Source organism: Xenopus laevis, chromosome 5L (genome assembly GCF_017654675.1).
Source record: "Xenopus laevis strain J_2021 chromosome 5L, Xenopus_laevis_v10.1, whole genome shotgun sequence".
In the NCBI taxonomy this organism is placed as follows: domain Eukaryota; kingdom Metazoa; phylum Chordata; class Amphibia; order Anura; family Pipidae; genus Xenopus; species Xenopus laevis.
The window spans coordinates 165355110-165377509 of NC_054379.1; the positions used below are offsets into that span (position 1 = coordinate 165355110).

The 22400-nt window shown below is 42.7% G+C and overlaps 1 protein-coding gene across 1 annotated transcript in view; it reads right to left on the bottom strand.

Moving 5' to 3' along the window:
- LOC108717256 overlaps positions 1 to 21991 on the bottom strand; it is a 72736-nt gene extending 50745 nt beyond the window's left edge. Inside the window, exon 1 of the mRNA XM_018264126.2 lies at positions 21515 to 21991. The gene's annotated coding sequence lies outside the window, so the exon portion shown is untranslated. The remainder of the gene's footprint in view (positions 1 to 21514) is intronic.
- Between the last annotated feature and the right edge of the window lie 409 nt (positions 21992 to 22400).

The window sequence follows — 22400 nt, forward strand, 5'->3', positions numbered from 1 at the left end:
ATCTGTTATCCAGAAACTCATTCATTATGGGAAGGCCATTCCCTAAGACTCAATTATTATCAGATAATCCAAAGTTTTAAAAATGATTTCCTTTTTCTGTGTAATAATAAAAGTCGCTTGTACGTGATCCCAACTAAGAATGAATGAATCCTGTTGGGTTTAATTACCATTTAAATTCTTTTTAGTAGACGTATATTCAAATTAGAGAAAGATCCCTTATCCGGAAAACCCCATGTCCCGAGCATTCTGGATAACAGGCAGGCCTGGATTTGTGGCGATGAATGACAGCGGGCCTAGGGGCTCCCGCTATGTAAATCCGGCCCTGATAACAGGTCCCGTACGTGTTCTTGAAAAAGGAAACAAAGGTGTCTGTAAAGTAATAGTACTGTAAAGACTAGAGACTGTGTAAAAATTGGTACAGGTATGGGACCTGTTATCCAGAATGCTCGGGACCTGGGGTTGTCTGGATAAAAGATCTTTCCGTAATTTGTATCTTCATACCTTAAGTCTACTAGAAAGTCATGTTAACATTAAATAAACCCAATAGGCTGGTTTTTATTCCAATAAGGATTAATTATATCTTAGTTGGAATCAAGTCCAAGCTGCTGTTTTATTATTACAGAGAAAAGGGAATCATTTTTAAAAATTTGGAGTCTGTGGGAGACGGCCTTTCCGTAATTTGGAGCTTTCTGGATAACAGGTTTCCAGATAACAGATCTCATACCTGTACCCGCAGTCAGCATTTTCCAGCCCTAAAAGATGCCACATGAGTCAAAGTTCTCACCTGGTTTTGTGGGAACAACACCCTTTGCTCTACATGAAATGGGGTGGGGAAGGTCTCAATAGGGGGGTCCAAGCCAGAGGTATAAATCTTCCTCCCCCTGTTCCATTTAATGTGTTTATGAAAGCACATCTTGGTTGTGTTATCATGGGGATTTGCATGGAAATGTCGGTGATTATGTGCAAACTCTATCGCTGATTGAAAGTGATCGTTATATTACTGAATTGGCCCATGATTTTGGCCAGGGAGGCAAATGGCATCCGTAATGTTTCAGTTTTACAGTTTAACATTTCTTGCCCAACTGGAACAAGTGATTCATAGCAGAGCTGACGTCCAAGTCTTATTGGAGAAGGTTAGAGATTTCTTCCCAGAGCCTCACACAGCCTGTAAAATGTGCCACAACATAGCTTTAAAGGAGGAGGCCAAGTCTAACCATATTTGTATATATACTTAAAGGGATACTGTCATGGGAAAAATGAATCAGTTAATAGTGCTGCTCCAGCAGAATTCTGCACTGAAATCAATTTCTCAAAAGAGCAAACAGATTGTTTTATATTCAATTTTGAAATCTGACATGGGGCTAGACATATTGTCAATTTCCCAGCTGCCCCAAATCATGTGACTTGTGCTCTGATAAACTTCAATCACTCTTTACTGCTGTACTGCAAGTTGGAGTGACATCACCCCCTCCCTTTTCCCCCCCAGCAGCCAAACAACAGAACAATGGGAAGGTAACCAGATAGCAGCTCCCTAACACAAGATAACAGCTGCCTGGTAGATCTAAGAACAACACTCAATAGTAAAATCCAGGTCCCACTGAAACTGATTCAGTTACATTGAGAAGGAAAAACAGCAGCCTGCCAGAAAGCATTTCTCTCCTAAAGTGCAGGCACAAGTCACATGACCAGGGGCAGCTGGGAAATTGACAATATGTCTAGCCCCATGTCAGATTTCAAAATTGAATATAAAAAAATCTTTTTGCTCTTTTGAGAAATGGATTTCAGTGCAGAATTCTGCTGGAGTAGCACTATTAACTGATGTGTTTTGACATGTTTTCTGATGACAGGATCCCTTTAACTATAACAATAAATATGAAACCATTTTCTTTAAAGGGGAAGCAGTTTAACTTGAATCCCTGCAGAAGTGAGTCGTCAGATGCAATGAACAGGTTTCAAGGCGGATGATATTTGACATTAATTTCTAGGGGAAGAATAGGCTTCTACAAATTAACATACCAACATAACGTACTGATTTGGGCCTTGGCTGCTATTTTACAAACTTTCGATTCCAATGAAATTCATTCCATTGGGCGACTCTCACGGTAGGGCAGATGCACAATTAACATGTCTATCAATGCTTGCATATAGGGAGACTCTAAAAAGATTTTCCTCTGGGATCTAGAGGAATAAAACTGTTTGGGGAACAGACTGACTTTAAGGGGCCCATTCACCAAGCTTCGAATTTCGAAGTGTTTTTTGGGCTACTTCGACCATCGAATGGGCTACTTCAACCTTCGAATCGAAGGATTCGAACTAAAAATCGTTCGACTATTCGATAGTCGAAGTACTGTCTCTAAGAAAAAACTTCGACCCCCTAGTTCGCCACCTAAAACCTACCGAACCCAATGTTAGCCTATGGGGAAGGTCCCCATAGGCTTGCCTAAATTTTTTTGGTCGAAGGATAATCCTTCGATCGTTGGATTAAAATCCTTCGAATCGTTTGATTCGAAGGATTTAATCGTTCGATCAAACTATCTGCGCTAAAATCCTTCGACTTTGATATTTTAATTAACCCTCGATATTCGACCCATGATGAATTTGCCCCTTACTATCATTAGAGAACAAATGCAAAATCAGTTTAAAGGACAATTAAACCAAATTAAAGGAGCTGGAAGAGTAATAAACCAGAGGTTCTCCTGCATTAATTCTACGGAGGGAAATGTAAGGAGATAAAAGCTTTTCCGTGCACTTTCCCAGGCTCTGCTAACTGGAATCGGGGCCGCTGCCGTCCCATAGACCAGACAACAAGGGAACGGACCATCAGGAGACGTCTGTTAATATAAAACGCAGCATTACTGAGCTCCGACTGAATTCCGTAGCTGCACTGCCAATACCATCCGGCTGAGACAATGGCTCCGAACCGGCAGGAATCTCTCCCTGTGCTGTTTGTGTTTTTGGCACAGAGAATGTCGCACCTGCTTCACTAACTGTAACTAAATCCTGGAGTCGGCTGTTGCTCAATCACTCACTGGAGACACGGGCAGATGATGGAGCCCTGTTACATTCTCCTGCCTGCTGCTAAGTGCTTGTACAGGTATGGAATCTGTTATCTGGAAACCCATTATCCAGAAAGCTCAGAATTACACTGTTTTGCTTGGTAGAATGGATTATACAGGTATGGGACCTGTTCTCCAGAAACCCGTTATCCAGAAAGCTTCGAATTACAGAACGGCCGTCTCCCAGACTCCATTTTATCCAAATAATCCAAATTTTTAAAAATGATTTCCTTTTTCTGTGTAATAATAAAACAGTAGCTTTTACTTGATCCCAACTAAGATTTAATTAATCCTTATTGGAAGCAAAACCAGCCTATGGGGTTTATTTCATGTTTATATGATTTTCTAGTAGACTTAAGGGATGACGATCCAAATTACATAAAGATCTGTTATCCAGAAAACCCCAGGTCCTGAGCAGTGATGGGTGAATTTCTCCCGTTTAGAATTTCCCCCGAAATTCGTGAAACGGCGGAACATTCGCGAAACGCGATTTTTGGCCGGCGTCAAAATTACTTTGACGCCTGCAACACTGCGACAATTCTGAGGCGCATTAAAGTCAATAGGTGCCTATTAATTTTTGCCGGCATCTGAATTGTCGCAGGCTTCAAAATAAAGTGAAAATTTACTGCAATTTTGCAAATGTATTCGACGGCAGCGAAACGCGGCTTCTTCTGACTTTTTCCAGCTTTCAAATGACCCCATATAAAAACAAATACTCAGTAAGGCTACACATTTATTGTTATTGCTACTTTTTATTACTCATGTTTCTATTCAGGCCTCTCTAATTCATATTCCAGTCTCTTACTGAAATCCATGTATGTTGTTAGGGGAATCTGCACCCAACAAGGTCCCTTCACCCCAGCACAGACTGTGCCTGGAACGTAACCCGTCTCTGGATCTGGATGCACATCCACCTTTAAGCTTGAGGGAAGAATCTAAGATAAAACTCTAGTGGGTTCCCATGTGCCTTAAACATGGCGTCTTGTCCGATTCTCAGGCTTTCTGGGGTCAGTACATTCGGCAGCAGTTTCGGAAGCCACCATCAAAGCAGGTCTTTAAAAAACTATTGGTCATATACCCCCTTTACACATTCTTTATGGGACTATTTCTGTTAAACATTCAGGAATAAGAGAGTTCGCAGAACAAATGTTTCTGTCTATAACAACAGGCCAGCTCATCAATTCATGGGGAGTGTGACAAGTCACCGATCTTCCCAACATTTTACTTGCAGATATAAATATTAATCGCGTATCAAGCCTCAGTCCCTGAGATTAAAAAGACATTAATATGGGTTGAGTATTCAGCAAATACACCTATCTCTGTACAACTGACCTGTAATTCCATTCTCCTGCCTCTTCCCCACTGAGTGATATGTGAGCAGCAATTAGACTCTTTGCTCCTACAGAGAAGATAGCGCAATACACAACAGGAGTAAAACAATTCCTTTTCTTGTGCTGTTACAATGATGGATGGTTTCTCTGCTGAGCCTGAATGCTTGGTGGGCGCCCAACGCAGCTGTTTTATATTAGCGGTGTGAGCCAGTCTGCTCAATTCAGCCGTACCCTTGCGGCTCCGTAGCAGCCAAGAAAGGACAATATCAACAGTACTTTTCTTTTAACCATGTCTGTGTCTGCACGGAGATGCTCTAGAACGGGAAACGGCATATTCTCATATTTACATGTATCCATGGGATGCTATGGGCCCACCAGAAAGCCCCAACCATAGACCCACTCTCCAAACACAAACTCTTTATTCCCTTAGTCACTTTTCTTTAAATACTATAATTTGTCCTTCCATTTATTTAGCCTCTTTATTCCCATACATAAATAGGGAATGAACATGAAGTAGCAATGGTTAGAAGCAGGAGGGCCCACTGCGAGTTTTCCTGGTGGGCCAGTCCGAAATTGAATTTATCACATATCACTGTGTAGTAGAGGAGAAGCAAAGCTAAACATAGAATTGGACCACTGTAGGCTTCTGTACCAGCCCAAGGCAACCACAGCCCTTTATCAGGACGATCTGTGCCTCCAAAATACCCCCAGTAACTCATCTTCTATTTTGCCAATTCCAAGCACATGCTCTGTGCTGCTGCCACTTCCCTGAGTTTAGGGAGCCACTCACAATATACAGTACACATAGAATAGAAATGTCACAATATAAGGCTGATTAGTAATTAATTCAGATTCATTAGCAGCATATAAATCAGTGCATTTGTCACCTCACTTCCTGATAATGCTATTACCAAAGACCCATACAATTTGTTTCCCAACAGCAGCCCAAAGCACACTGAGCATGTGCAGTGCCACTGACACACAAGCAATGGACTCACAAGATCCATGATAGGGAGCTGCTGGTGGCATATGCAAGTAGAAGATACTATATCCCTTGAAGAGACAGGAGCTTAAATAGCAGGAAACTGTCTACTTCCTTCCTATTTCACAATATAAGAACAAATATAAGAAAAAATGTCTGTTTGCCTTTCTGGGTTTAAGTTTTACCTGGTAGTGCTCTAACTGACTAAGGATGTCACATGTCCCTAGTATTAGAGGAGCCATCATTCTTTGGACCCCACTTGTTGAAAGGGGTGGTTGGGTAGTTAGCAAAGCAGCCACATGCTCCAACAAGGAGACCAGGAGGGTTAGTACACTGGATGTCAACTGCCAGTATAGGGTCTCAAACAGGCTCAAGAATAGATATTTCTGGCATAATAAACCCCTCCCCTGTGCATCTGCTAGAGCTGGGGCAAGTTCACCTGTGATTACTACCTCTGGGTTTTGGCATTATGATGCCCATGGTAGTACTATCTGGGGAATTACTATAGAAGTACTGTACTTTTAAAAACCACAGACACCATAGTTATTGAGAAACATTTTGTCTGTACAACCCTGTAGGTCCTATCCCTCATGGGCCCCGCCAACCCCAACTTGATCCCCATCCGCCTTTCCTCCCCTAATCGCAGAAAAAGTATTATGTGCACAATGGGAAGGGTGAAGTGGCTGGAATTAAGTAAGTGGCCAGTAGTGGGGGCCCCAGAGGGGGTATAGGGCTCCTGGTGTAGTAGCCCCTGCCCCAGAGTGAGAGCCCGTGTTAAACTCTTTTAGGGTAAGGCCACACGCGGAGATTCGGGGAGATTTTGTCGCCTGCGCTAATGCACACGCGGCGATGCATTTTCTATAGTCGCCTGAAGTTGCCTCACTGAACTATTGAAAACGCATCGCCTTACCCTTAGGGGTTGCAACTTGGCTAAAAAGTATTGTATCCAAAGGGTGTGAGGGTCTCCAAAAATAAAGAGGCAAATATAAAAAGTAGAAAAATTTATTAGGACATGGAGACCTAACGCGTTTCATGCCTATAGGGGCACTTACTCATAGGCTCTATGAGTAAGTGCCCCTATAGGCACGAAACGGGTTAGGTCTCCATGTCCTAATACATTTTTCTACTTTTTATATTTGCCTCTTTATTTTTGGAGACCCTCACACCCTTTGGATAGTGTTTTTGGTTTTTGCACCTTGGGACTGAGGTGAACTGTGAGTGTTTTCTCCCTATTATTTCTTCTACTATACATTTTTGTATTTTCACTTATCTATTTTTTGAGTGGTACCATAGATACTTTTTGTTATGTGGCAGTAGCACAAACCAAAGTATTTTCAGTAAAAAGTATTGTCCCAAGTATCATGGATTACTCATTCATATTAGCGTTATATTTAACTAACGCCATAAACTTACTAGTATACCAAATACTTTATTTAAATGATCGTGTCACAGAGCAAATGTACGAATAATAGTTTTATCAAGATTTTTTTTTAAATTTAAAAAGGCAACAACCTTCCCATTAGCACAAATGCAGAGCTGATGTAATGATGTGGTTTCTTAAAACAAACCAAGTCTGTGTTTAAAAAATCTGCTTCTATCCTAATGGCATTTAAAATTCACTTTGTAAACACATTTAGATGTAAGGAATAAACCTACGGCAGGTCTCTATAGTAACAACACCCGGCAGTCAGCTTAATAAGGAATCAATTGTTCCATTTAGCAAAAGGGATATAATAATGAAAGATTATGGATGCCATAAGATTGTATTTGCCAAACCAAAGCAAAGCAGTTCTATAACAAACTCATTTAGTGAAGCCAAAGAACACAGAGATCAGGAAGGCTGCTATCACCATGACTGTTCAACCACAGCTGAGTGGATGCCACCGGGCACGCAAAGATGCACTTGTCTATAACTGGCGGAACCAAACAGATATTAATGGGTTCATCTATGCAATTTCATCCCAAGGAAGTTGGGTCTGTAATGAATCATCTGTTTCTGGCTGTCAAGCAATGTTCTATAGATGAAGTTTATAGGCATCGTGTATCATTACCTCTACTGCCAGTGCATAAAATCATGCCCCTTAGTGATTATCCCTGCAGGAGTCTCCGTGCACCTATTCTCACATTAGAAATCTGGTGCAGAACACACACAGTGCAGGTGGGTTTAAAGCAGCCTTGTCCTTATGGCAGGTAATATATATGGGCTGTTGCAGTCTTGGCTCAATTGCACCCCCTAACTGAGACTCAAGACATTAGGAAATTGGTAGGTAGCAGTAGAGAGGTGTTACACTTCCCCAAAAATGAATTTTGCAGCTACAAAACACTTGCTTGGATTCATCCTACATCTATTATTTCTTTGAGCAGAAGAGGGGAAGCCTACGGCAGACACCAGTCAAAATTCAGATGCCTTGCCAGTCACTAGGCAATCACAATAAAGGCTGACCACAAACTGGGGATGCTTGGCAGATTTTAACCTTAGAAACATGTAGGGTTGGGTTTTTTTTATTAAGGGTTTGTTTCTCCTTTAAAGGAATGTCCCTTTTCCTTGAGTTGGGCCATTCTCTTATAAAGCGGTTGTTTTGTCTCCGTAATGTATAGATCAGAGCACTCTTCACTATACTGGACAGCATATGTGCTTTGGTGTTGGGTCTTTAGGGTACATCAACTTCTGTCTTAGGGGCAAATTCACTAACAATCGTAGTTTCGCCAGCGCTCCGCAAATTCACTAAAATCCGAAGTTGCGCACAGGGGTAGCGTAAGATTGCGAAGTTGCGCTAGCATTGATTCGCTAAGTAAAGCGAAGTTACGCTAGCGAAGGCTAATTTGCATAGGGCGCCAAATTCAAATTTCAATGGAGGAATACGTATCAGCAATACAAATGGCTAGAAAACCTTCAAATCATCAAATAAAAATTTTATTTTGCCCTACACATGTGCCCACTGTATAGGTAAGTTGCCATGAGTCAGGAAATGTAGGGGGGAAGGAGGGGAGCCCCAAAAAAATTTTTTCGATCTTTTTCAGCCTATCACCCATAATGTAGAAAACACGCCAGCGTGTTTTGGGACTTAGAAAAAATTTTGACTTTTTTTGAAACAATCCCTATCTACTGTACCAGCACAACACTCCACCCCTGAGGTTAACCGCTTGACTGCAGGGACGCCGCAAGATCGTGAGAACCGCTCTTGACCGCAGAGAGCATGAAGTGACACGACGCTGAATGCGAGCACAATCCGTGAAGTTCTGAGAGGCATCCTTGGTTTCGCAAATACTTGGTTACTGTGGGGTAAGTGCGGACGGTATTCACCGCCCACCTATTTTATTTTACTTACCATACTGCACTATTGGAGTTTTCTTTCCCTTAGATACAAAGCCTCTTCGATGCAAGCCTATTGGATTTAAACACTTACATGCATGACAACCATTTTACCTTTGTGAGTAGTTTCATTTACCGAATCTAATAGGTTTTTTGGCACCAACATACTACACCATTGGGAATGTTCTTTTCGTTATAGGTTGGTAGATCCTATCACTGTATTCTAGCGCACCTAGCACTTCCTTTATCAATTTTATCGAAAACGTGGACTAGTGGATCCACATACCATAGGTGCTGCTCCTTCACAAAAAGAAAAAAAAAAAAGAAAAAAGGAAACGAAAGAAATAAGGCGCTGTATCTTCAACCTCCCTCTGTACAGACAATCCCTATCTACTCTATTGCGCTTCGCAAGGTCTGAGGTGGCGAAGGAAGTCTAGCGTAAAAGTTAGCGTTCAGTACACTGCGCGCGTTAGTGAATTTGCGTAGTTACGTCGCTAGCGAAAATTCGCCAGGCGTAAGGGTGCGAAGTAACACTAGCGAAACTACGCCAGCGTTCGTTAGTGAATTTGCGCAGTAACGAAAATGCCAAACACTAGCGAATTAACGCTAGCGTTCGGGGCTTAGTGAATTTGCCCCGTAGGGTGTTGCTGGGTTCGAGATACACAGGAATTTGATGTTTCTTAAATTCTCATACTGTAAGTGTTTCTGATGTTCAGTCGAAAGGAAAAGGTTGAACTAAAAAACTGAACCAGATTGAAAAAAAAACATAGGAGATTTCTATATGTTTTAGCAATGTTTTACAAAAAATAAAACTGGGGAGCTGAAATCTGATGAGATCCATTCACACCAATGGGCACATCACTATATCATTGAATGGATATTTCCACTTCCTAGAGCTTTACCATTTCAACCCATGGGAACCTTCCGTAAGGCAAGAAATTTTGTCAGGCAATTTCATGTTCAAGGAATTTAATCAATCACGGATATAATGCCAGGACAACAGATTACCAAATTAATAGGCATCGTCATACACAGGGTGAACGTCCTTCAGTACAAGCAAAGCACAACCAACAACAGTGTCCCCATTCCTATGACACCCAGTGGCCTGAAGGAAAATTATGATATAACTCCCACCCATGATGCAATTTGATGATGGGCTTCCACACAAATAATTGGGCAAAGGTTCACAAGCAACCCAGCAAAATGTGCCACATCTGCAAGTGAGGGGCACCCACTTTTACAGGCCAGGTATCCCACATTGCCAGCAGAAGCACAAAACAAAGGAATCATGTTCCCAATGTGGTCTGACATTACAAATTCACTAAGATTCGTAGTTGTGCCAGGCGTAACTTTGCCGCACTTCGCCAGGCGTAGTTTCGCCAGCGCTCCGCAAATTCACTAAAATCCGAAGTTGCGCTCAGGGGTAGCGTAAGGTTGCGAAGTTGCGCTAGCGTTGATTCGCTAAGCGAAGCGAAGTTACGCTAGCGATGGTTAATTTGCATACGGCACCAAATTAAAATTTCAATGGAGGAATACGTAGAATCACTACAAATGCCTGGGAAACCTTCAAATCATCAAATAAAACATTTATTTTGCCCACTGTATAGTTAAGTTGCCATGAGTTAGGAAATGTAGGGGGGAAGGAGGGGAGCCACAAAAATTTTTTGGATCTTTTTCAGCCTATCACCCATGATATAGAAAAAACGCCATCGTTTTTTGGGACTTAGAAAAAATTTGAACTTTTTTTGAAGCAATCCCTATCTACTCTATTGCGCTTCGCCTGGTCTGAGGTGGCGAAGGAAGTCTAGCGTAAAAGGTAGCGTTCAGTACACTACGCGCGTCAGTGAATTTGCGTAGTTACATCCGTAGCAAAAATTCGCCTGGCGTAAGGGTGCGAAGTAACACTAGCGAAATTACGCCAGCGTTCGTTAGTGAATTTGCGAAGTAACGCATATGCCCAACGCTAGCGAATTGACGCTAGCGTTCGGCGCTTAGTGAATTTGCCCCATATATGCTGTGTGTGAAATACCCAACTGCAGGACTATAGGTGGGTGAAACTGGGCAAACACTATGCCATTGCATGTTCTCCTGCAGATCCAATATGAATATTGGGAAAGAGGATCTCCCAGAAGCAAGGCATTGCTCGACACAGTATTAATAAAATAAAGGAAAATACTTCTCCATCACTGCAGCACCAACAAAAGAGAAAAAGGCCACATTCCTTCTCTAGAATTAAAAGTGGTCCATTGTTTGTTAAAAACATGGGTGGCTGCTGTAGTACCTACATAAATCTTAAGCATTTTGCATATAAAATCCTTAAAGGACCAGTAACATCAAAAATTTTTTTACAAAAATTAGTTAGAATACAACAAAAAAAACCTACCAAGACAAATTAAATTTTAAAATAGCAAAGCATTTATTAAGAAATAACTTACCGAAACTCCACTTCCTGTCCTCTACAGAAAAGGCGACACGGCGACCATCCATACTGCAGCGCTCGATTTCTTCTCCCTGGCTATTCACTGACAGTGTGTCCTCTGCCCGATCTCCTTCTCCAGCTCTCGGTGCCGATACCTCTTCCAGCGCTTCAAGTACATTATCCGTCCTTCGCTACAGTCAGTTAGCGGTGCCTGTTCTACTTCTATTTGCTGCTAGAGGAGGAGTTGATGCTTGTGGTTCTCATACTGGTTCTGCTGGGACAAGTTTCCATTCTTATTCTGTAGGATGGGATTGATGGAGCTGACTGAGGGCACATTGGTCGTCGCACACTCCATCAGCCTGCAGCCGGTCCCTGCTCTTCACGCGAATATCCCCAGGGCCCTGTGTTTGTATGTGTATCAGCGCGATGTACGACCCCGCCGTGCTCCTGCCGACCCCGCCGCCTTGTATGGGTCTTTGGTGGAAGATCAGCGCGGGAAGCGGGGCATCAGCAGGTCCCCATCCTCTTCTTCCTCTGCCGCCGTTCGTCCTGCATGATCTCCTCTGCTCCTCTGCTGAGCCTAATGGACCGATACAGGTGCCGCGCTCACTAGTGACCGTCATGCAAGTCATCTGCAGCTGCTTCAACTTAGTAGCTCCATGCGATGCGCTGGACAGCTGTTTGTGCAAACCCTGCGCTCTCGCAGGAATTGGTATCGGCACCGGTTCGGCTCCCCCTGCAGACTGCACGTTGGTGTCCGCACGCTTTTGTTTGGAATCGATCTTGCATTCCTGTCCAGCTGGAACCCAAGCGCATCGCATGGAGATGACTTGCATGACGGTCACTAGTGAGCGCGGCACCTGTATCGGTCCATTAGGCTCAGCAGAGGAGCAGAGGAGATCATGCAGGACGAACGGCGGGCAGAGGAAGAAGAGGATGGGGACCTGCTGATGCCCCGCTTCCCGCGCTGATCCTCCACCAAAGACCCATACAAGGCGGCGGGGTCGGCAGGAGCACAGCGGGGTCGTACATCGCGCTGATACACATACAAACACAGGGCCCTGGGGATATTCGCGTGAAGAGCAGGGACCGGCTGCAGGCTGATGGAGTGTGCGACGACCAATGTGCCCTCAGTCAGCTCCATCAATCCCATCCTACAGAATAAGAATGGAAACTTGTCCCAGCAGAACCAGTATGAGAACCACAAGCATCAACTCCTCCTCTAGCAGCAAATAGAAGTAGAACAGGCACCGCTAACTGACTGTAGCGAAGGACGGATAATGTACTTGAAGCGCTAGAAGAGGTATCGGCACCGAGAGCTGGAGAAGGAGATCGGGCAGAGGACACACTGTCAGTGAATAGCCAGGGAGAAGAAATCGAGCGATGCAGTATGGATGGTCGCCGTGTCGCCTTTTCTGTAGAGGACAGGAAGTGGAGTTTCGGTAAGTTATTTCTTAATAAATGCTTTGCTATTTTAAAATTTAATTTGTCTTGGTAGGTTTTTTTTGTTGTATTCTAACTAATTTTTGTAAAAAAAATTTTGATGTTACTGGTCCTTTAACTAGCCTATGATTAAGCTTTTTTACAACCGAAAAGTGTCAGGCTTTCAGACCACAGAAGCCACCCATGTTTTCAACAAACAAACTAAGGAATGCTTTATCTTTTCTCTCTTTTACAGTGTTACTAACCTCCCAGTGTATATACTAACAAGAGTGGGGATATAAATGTATGCAAAAATTCAGCACCCTACAATGCAATCTTAACATGGCCATCAACAAAAGACTTTTTTACATTTCTGAAGACCTGCACTGTGATCTATGACTAACTTGATGCTACAATAACACCATGTTGTCAAGTCAAAAAAGATCTTATGAGAAGGTCCCACTCAACTATTCATACTTTTTAGGAATAAAATCAGTCATATCAGCATCCCTAAAATGGTCTTTTATTAAACCTTAACAGAAGGAAGTCTCCCATTCTCCATAGCCGGCCAGGTATTCGTCGCCAGCACAGAGGTGACTCAGTTCTACTATATAGCAGTAACCATGATTATTTTGTTTTTGTTTGAGGTCAGACACACATGGAGGGTGGGGACCCGCTTGTGGTTCTAAATTCCTCTTTCTGCACTCCTTCAGCCTGTTTTTCTTTCTTTAACAAGCCGTCACAGTTGTCCAGTAAGTAAATATTCTCATAAAGACCTTCTAAGTGTTTGCAAGTAGGCAGGCTCCTCGTGAGCACGGTTGGGCTTTTTATGGCAGGTCATATTATGTGTATATAGAGTGACCCAGGCACTTAAAAATCCCCTCATGCGCTTCTTATTTTCCACTAGGGACCTGGGGCCCCATTCCTGGGCCAGAAGGAAAAATACAAGAACTTAATATATTAACAGCAGTAAAAATAACCATTTCTATCCTTTACAAATCCATGGGCATGTAGCAGAAATTATAGGTGCAGAATTTGCCACTACCTAAAAACCAAACACTCCTTTTTAGCATCTGAGGAAGTGGCATTAAACTCAAAGGGGCAAATTCCCTAAAGGGCAAATCCATTCCGCCACACTTCACCAAGCTAATTCACTAAAATGTGAAGCTGTGTCTCAGCAGCCTAAACCTGACAAAGTTTCACTAGCGTTAATTCGTCAGTCCAAGCATTTCTAAGCGATTTGTCGCTTATAGTTCAAATACTAAGTACTCTTACGCTTAGGTCTATTTGAATAGGGCGGGTACATGTAGGTCATATATTTGTCTTTATTAGAGATGTTGGTGCAAATGCTTGAAGTGGCCACTTATTATTACACATGTCCAAGGAAACAAAATAAAGGGGTAAAAAAGGATATCTTCTAATGTCCTAGACATGAGCCCACCCTAAAACAAATGTGGCATGCCCCTCAAATTTTATAAAAAAAATGTTAACACAAAAATCTTTAATAGTTATGACTTTTGAAGGCAATCCCACTTTTATTTTACAACTTTTATGACTTTCTGGCATACAGGATATGATGTCACTGACATAAGACTGAGGAGGATGTCGCTTCATCTTATCAGTTCGCCAGATCTAAGGTGGCGGAGGAAACTCTGGCAAAAGAGGTAACGTTCTGTAAAATTCGCACTTTAGTGAATATGCGAAGTAACGACAGTAAATGTACGCTAGTGGCGGACTTTTATTAGTGAATTGTCCTCTACGCCTGTTAGTAACTGGCGATTTCCCTGTGGATGGAATTCCTTGCGAATTGTCGCTAGCTACAGCCACTTCGCCTATCAGTAAATCTGCCCCAAAGCCTATCGTATGACAAAAGACTAAAAGTGATATTCTGAACTAAATAGCAGCATATACTCGATGGGCCATAAATATAGTATTCAAAATTGTGTTGGCTACTGCATTTGTATCAGTGATTGTGAGTTATGTTGGGTGTGTGGCAGAGAATGCATTACGGGCCCTTATACAAGTATGAGAGCTTGGACAAAGTGGTGATCAACTACCTGTGGATTATTGAGTTTGAAACCCCCCAGCAGAAGAGGAACATGTAGAAGAGGCTTCTGGGTACCGCATGGAGAAGCTCCAGAGACAAAGTTTCAAGAAGAAGTAAAGGAACCTGGAGAAACTCAAAGCCTGGGGCTGACATGCCTTACACCAGGAGATGATCTTCCACTAGTTAGAGCTAAATATAAGCAATAGGGTGAAGGAAAATGTTCTTGCTAAGTGGATCATGAAAGTTGCAAGAGTGAGCAGGAGAGGGTCAGGGGGTGGTTGAGTCTCATTGTGAAACAAAGAGCACCACTAGATGCTTTAGTGTACCTTTACCTTAAAGGTGAACCAAACCCCCCTACTAATAAAAATCACTACCTCCTACCTTACATAGTACCCCTCCCTACTCCCCCTCAGCCTTGGTGTTGAACTCCTGTAATTTCCCCTAATTCTTTACTCACCTATAGGTGCAGATTCAGCACACCTGAATTCACGGCACCTTCTTTGACTCACAGACACCCGTGAGCTGTGCTGCACTGAATCTGCACCTATAGGTGAGTAAAGAATTAGGGGCAATTACAGGAGTTAACACCTAGGCTCAGGGGGGAGCAGGGAGGGGGGGGACTATGTAGGGTAGGGTGGTTTTATTATTAGGGGGTTTATTTCTACTTTAAGGGTTGAGAACACTTACTTTTCTATTTTATGTCCTGTGAGGGCACCGAAACGGTCCAATTATATGAACAAGCTAAACCTCTGTGCCTGTGAGACTTGATCCTTCACTTCAAACAAACTATTAAAGTTTTACAAATATGCCTTAGCCAGCCAGACGACTCCTCACATCACTACGTGTGCCTTTAAATGCCATTTCTTTTATAGGATGATATGTCTTTAAAGTGCCTTTAAACAGCTACAGAACTGCAAGTTCTCAGCACACAAGGTGCAAAGGCATCTGCACTTACCTCCTTGTATATTTAATGGCAATGGCTTCCGAGGAGAGGGAAATGAAATATATGAAAAATGAAGTGGGAGTGCCATCAACTTTTAAATGAATTGAGGACGCTGCAATGTGAAAGGGAGGACAGAGAAAAATGTAAATCAGTGTGTGGGGGGGGGGCGGAAGCTGATGAGAAACATGGAGTAAACTTTGCTTTGAAATCACATGGTGGGGGCATGGAAGAACCATCAGTAGCAAGTTTTGAGTTTGCTCCTGTTGCTAGTGCCATACTCATTGCCTCTCTGTGAAATATAAAGAGTAAAGACTCCATTCTGTTCTACCAGCAGAGAACCTGTATATACAGTGTATATATATATATATATATATTTTTTTTTTTTTTTTTTTGTGCTACTGAACTGCTAACACTGCTCTGGAGGTTTCTGCACAAAGTGGAGCTTTACAGAAAGGGTCTTTGATAGCTTTGCCAGTGGAACGCTCTGATGTGATACAGACCTGCAAACCATCAGCGGCGGCAGCACACGAGAGACCGGAGTATTGAGTCATGCCATTAGCTATAGATCACTATGAATGGATATTCAGAACGTCTCTGCGAATCAACTGCTTTCATATGCAGAACAGAAACCCCGGCATCAAAGCCCTGTCTGAACTGATTCTGGCTCCATTCACCGGCCATGTGTAACAGCCGCCCAGCCAACCTGCAGTCACTTTCCCTTTTATCATATATTTGATATAGCCACTTTGCTCCAATTTGGACACTTTCTTAGAAATTCATAGCAGACCCCCAGACCCTGAGTCACCTCAGCAGCCAGCTCCATTACTTCATAGAAGCCTGTCTGTATCTGATATCCTATGAAATAATCACCAAAATACTAAGATGCTAATTTTATGATCCCATTTAATGTTGTAATACAGGATTATGTATTTTCTGCACCATTGCATTGGCTCTGGTGACCTTCTCTGACTTGTCAAGTCCTATAAATATTCTAAAGCAGTAATCCCCAATCAGTGGCTCAACCATGTTGCTCCCCAACTCCATGGATGTTGCTCCCAGTGGCCTCAAAGCAGGGGCTTATTTTTCAATTTCAGGCTTGGAGGCAAGTTTTGGTTGTATAAAAACCAGATGTACTGCCAACCAGAGTCTCCTGAAGTCTGTCAGTGGCTAACAATAGCCAATCATATCTTTTAATTTAGCACCCCAGGAACCAGGCCTGGACTTGGAGTCAAAATAGGCCCTGCCACTCCAAGTACACAGAGGCCCAAACAGCCCCCTACCAGCCCAAAACAGCCTCCTACCAGCCCACTATATGGTAACTTTCTATGGAACCATACAGCAGCCCTCTGGCATTTGCCAGAACCCACAGATTGCCAGTCCGGGCCTGCCAGGAACTATTTTCATGCTTGTGTAGCTCCCCAACTCTTTTTACATCTGAATGTGGCTCCGAATTAAAAAAAGGTTGGGGATCCTCGTTCTAAAGGGATACAATTGATCAGAGATCAGTCCGGTTGTTTGAACATTTCACTGCCCTTATTGGTTGGTCTCTAACATTGATGCTCAGTTACAGGTTGGTACCATCCAAGTTAACTTTAAAGTTGGTTGCACCCACACAAACTAAAACATCAGAATCATTGGGTGCCGTCCTCGGGAATATGCCAGAATTTCCCTTGTACATAATATGAATTGTTCAAGTGTTAATAGAATTATATCATTAAACGCAAGCTCTGCTCTATAATCTGAATGGGAATTGGGTGATGTTTTTGTGCTCACAGGGCTGCAACATTTTTTTTTAATGGAGGCCGAGTGTGGAAGATAAAAGCGTGCAGCTACAGTATGTATTTGTGTTCTTGCCAAAATAAACTGCATTTATCAGTCAGTTCCCCACAGAACTGTAGCGCTCCACTGCAGTCTTATTTAAAGGAATATTTCGTTTTGAAGGGGAAAAGTGCTTGTTTTAGGACAGGTAGTCTCTATGGTTCAGTCAGTCTCAGGGAAGATTTGGGTCATGACATGTCGAAACTGTATAATTTACATTTGAATTTTCTAGGATCATCCCAACAAGTGGTCACCAGAAGGGTCAACAAACCTAAAAATTCATATTTGAGTTTGTGGGGACCATAACTGGGCATGGTAGGGCAGATGGGGATGTTTTCTAGCATGTTCCCTATTTGAGTAAGACCAAACAAGTTATGGATAACAATTGCATAGGGGTTGTGGTGCATGCTTCAGATAAATGCAGTATTGGAATATTCAAGTTACACCTAGGTCCAACATGCACCCATGGAAGCATGGGAAAGCTAATGGCCATACACTTTGTAGCTTTTACTAAGAAAGTACATGTTGATCCAAGCTAGAAGAACTAAGTTCCCCTAAGTAGAAGGTAGGAGTCATTTGAAAATATATTTTGGGGAAATACAGCGTATATGTTCTTCCCAGCACCCGCCTAGAAGAAGCAGTAGTATGCTATAAGGCTTGTAGTAGGGAGGGTCCCCTAAATGAGTGCCACTAGCCTGTAACACAGCGTGTGTGGGAATTAGTAGGATTATGGAAGTGTAAAAAAGTTACTATACACATATACAGGCTGGTTCCCAAGGGAACGCTACAGAGACTTCCAGTGTTTATATTCTATATTAATGGTTCTCTTTGCCTCCGTGAAGCACGGAATTAAAACCCGTGTTCACAGTACAGCTGGTACACCAGATTTATTTTACTTTTTTGGCCTTTTTTAAACATTTGGCACAGAGTCTGCATTTCTGACAGTTTTAAAGCCCTGCCTGAGCTATTTGGAGCATTAAGCGTCAGGCCCTGGGAGACACTGTGTATATTTACATTGTGTTTAAATAAGCTACGGCTCTTTATGCTCCTGGCCTGGTTCCTGAAAATGGGAAAAGGAAGCGTGAGGAGGTATCACAGGGCATTATTGTGTCTGTCTCATGGAGTCCTACACTCACCCCCAAGTCATTATGAGATGATGACTGAGAGGGTCTGTAAGAAACCAGTATTGCCATTTCTGCTTTTATGTTGAATATTATCTGCTTATAAAGAGTCAACACATCTGTGCATGTCCAAAGACAGCCCATCATTCACCATCTAAAGTCCCTACCATAAAGATACCACCCTAGGGTTTATTTCACAGTAACCAGTTAACCTGTCTGTATGTTTTTTATAATAGGAGAGGAAACAAAGTACCCGGAGAACACTCAGAAACATACAAATTCCTTGCAAAGTGTTTAAATCCTAACATAGAGCCCCTGCTCTAACCAATGAACCCCTGTAAAGTCTACTTCTCTCTTATGTTTTTTTATAGGACAGGATGATGCCAGACAGGGGTTTTTCTATTAGTTGGTTTAATACAGGGCTGCTCAATGGAGAAGAAAGATGGATATTCTACTCCAACCTCCTACCTTTAGTTCTAGGTCGACAAGGGAATTTGGGAGTTAGAGAACCTACAACAGGCTCACAAACAGAGTCAGACTGGGGGTGCAATGCCCACCGAGGCCACTATCCCAGGGGCCTCCACCAGCCCCAGATGCACCCAACACTTACTTCTGCTGTTACTGGAGAAGGTAGCGGGAAGCAAAGGCTGAGGGCAAGTGGAGATTGGGTCTGGTCTGGGGTCCACCAGGTTTTTTCCCGGTGTCCCGCCGGCCCAGTCCCACCCTGCCTGCTCCAACCATTGAACCCCTGTAAAGTCTATTTCTCGCTTGTATTTTTTTAGTACAGCATGATGCCAGACAGGGTATTTTCTATAAGTTGGTTTAATATTGGGCTGACCAATGGAGAGGAAAGATAGATATTCTACTCCAAACTCCTGCCTTTAGTTTTGGGTCGACAAGGGAATTTTTTCGGGTTACTTCTTCTTTAAAGGGTTTGTTCACCTTTAAATGACCTTTTAGTATCATGTAGAGAGTGATATTCTGAGACAATTTGCAATTGGTCTTCATTTTTTATTATTTGAGGTTATTTAGCTTTTTTATTCAGCAGCTCGATAGTTTGTAATTTCTGGTTGCTAGGGTTCAATTTACCCTGGTAACCATGCACTGATTTAAATAAGAGACTGAAATATGAACAGGAGAGGGTCCAAATAGTAAGATGAGCAATAAAAAGTAGCAATAACAATACATAGCAATAGCAAGCATTTGTTTTTTAGATGGGGTTGGTGCCCCTTTTTGAAAGCTGTAAATAGTCAGAAGACAGCAAATAATTCAAAAACTGTAGAAAAACATAAATAATGAAGACCAATTGAAAAGTTGCTTAGAATTGGTCATTCTATACAGTATATCATACTAAAAGGTCAAATTAAAGGTGAACCACCCATTTAACTTTAAAGAACTGGCTTGATTAAAATAAAATACAGAGTATAGAGTTGAGTGCAGAACCGAAAACGGAAAGTGTTGTGTTACCAACAGTAATTAACCCTAATTACACAGTCGGGTCATTCTATAATTAACCTTTGCAGCCAACCTGTTACATCACACAAATGTGTGGAATTTCTGGTTTTCTAAATGTGGAAATCCCGGGTTGGACAGACAGTAGCGAAAATGCAGAAATAGCAAGTCACTGGCCAAAACCTGAGAGCAATTCATGAGAAAATATGATTTGCCCAGTATCTTATATACCTAGTTTGCGTTTAAATCTCAGCCAGTCCATCTAACAGCCTGATGAGCGGATGTTACTGACAGGCGACTGCACTTCTTGCTCCAGGCAATGAAACACAAGAAGATGCAGATAAATATTTAGAGCCAGAGGCTGGGAGCAAACAAAGCCATCTGTAGTGAAGAGCCTTCTGTGCCGGCAGCTCAGCTTCATATTATCAATGCTCCAGCTACATAAACTGCTTTATAAAACTGTGCACAGGGGGGAAATTATATATTCTAATAAATATATATATATATATATATATATATATATATATATATATATATATAAGCCTGGGAAAGGTAAGAGATGTGAGAGCACGGCTCCTAAAACCATCATAAACTTTAAAGTATGTGCTGGTCATTGGTGCCCGAGGGATGGAATTTAATGGCCACGGTTCCTAGATGAGTTTGGCTGAAAGTTTGGCCATTTTAGAGAAAAAAAAAAACTATCCTTTTTTTAAATCCTTGCATTTTGCTCTTCCATTGGAAATTCCATGCGTCATGTGACTGCCTCTACTTTCTTGATGTGGCGACAGTTTAGGGGAGTCATTTATGAACTCAAGCGCTGTGTGTAAAGTGCCATTCTGGATCATGCAAATTATGTTTTTGAGCCACAATGCAGCTTTTATACCCAAATAGGAGTAGATGCAGTCAATTATTTTGAAGGGGCTGTACTCCCACAGATGCATGTAAGCGGCAAACGCAGATGGGACGCAGCATGTTGAGTCTACTCCTGCGCTCCCCTGCGGCTGAACGGAAGAAAGCGCAATGCAGGGGAGCGCAGGTAAAACCGCCCGTGTGTAAGGGCCCTTAGGGCTCTTACACATGAGCGTTTTTACCTGCGCTCCCCTGCGTTCCGTTTTTCGGCGTTCAGCCGCAGGGGAGCGCAGGAATAGACGCATTTAATTATTTCAAATGGGGCTGTACTCACACAGGCGCATGTAGGCGCCGAACGCAGGTTGAGACGCAGCATGCTGCATTTTTCCTGCGTTCGGCGCCTACATGCGCCTGTGTGAGTACAGCCCCATTTGAAATAATCAAATGCGTCTATTCCTGCGCTCCCCTGCGGCTGAACGCCGAAAAACGGAACACAGGGGAGCGCAGGTAAAAACGCTCATGTGTAAGAGCCCTTAGAGTAATAACAGTTTAACTTTACATCTCCTGGAATTGCAATTATGCCTGATGTGATGCAAATCAGGTGCAAGTTGCACTTAGCAAGAGGTTTCAAGATCCTTCATTGATCAATGCAAATCAATACAAGCTCTTCCAGCAGTAAAAACTTTAGCAATGCCCTCTCATTCCCTGTAGAAAGAGCACCGTAGCCACAACAACTCTACTTTTATTTATATATTACCTACCTCTCTTTTCTCCGGCTTGGGGATAATTCACAAGTCCCAGGTTCCAGTTCCCGGTGCAGGATCCAGCGCCTGGCACATTACATCAAAGGGTAGATAACAAGAACTTTAGTGAGCGGCCATCTCAAAGTGTCTGCATTTAATTAGCCATTTCCATATTTTTGATTGTGATGAGATTTTTATCCTTGGGACTACGGAGAGTGATGTGTGTGAGCGAGAGCTCGGCTGGAGCTAAAACTTGCCTGTGAGATCCAGCTGGTCGGCTGCACCGGAGAGAAATGACTGGCTGAATGGTGCCTCTCTCTTCTCTACCCGGGACTTATTTTTCTAAGTGTACTTAACATGTGTGGAATGCTAATGAGTGACAGATGAAACGTGCAGTTAAAGAGACACTGACGTACGGGGCACCTGGGAGGAAGGAGACTGGAGCAAAGCAAAACAATAATAAAAGGATGTAACGAGGGTGCACACCGAGCCGCTGCACTCTAAACCCCCACCCACCCGGGCCTGTTTATATATAGCAATATCATCCAGGAGCTGGGCAAGGAAACATCTGGGGATGAGTTCATACACAAGGATTTTGGCAGGTTACTGGAAAAGGGCCGAATGCTAATGTTGTGGAAGTCCTAAATCCTTCAGAAAAATAAAGATATTCCCTGTGAGCAAAGCTTGGGGAAATATTTATAAAGCTGTGTAAAGCATGGAAGGTGTTGGAGTTGGCGTCCATTGGTCCTTAGGCATGAAATAAAGCCACACAGGGGGATCACAGGGATAATCCCTTACAACGAGATGATCAGTGAATTTCTAAAGGTCTTTTTTATTTTGCTGCCAGACTAATGACAAAATGAATGATTGTACTTGGAATCAATGGAGCAGAATAAAACAGCGT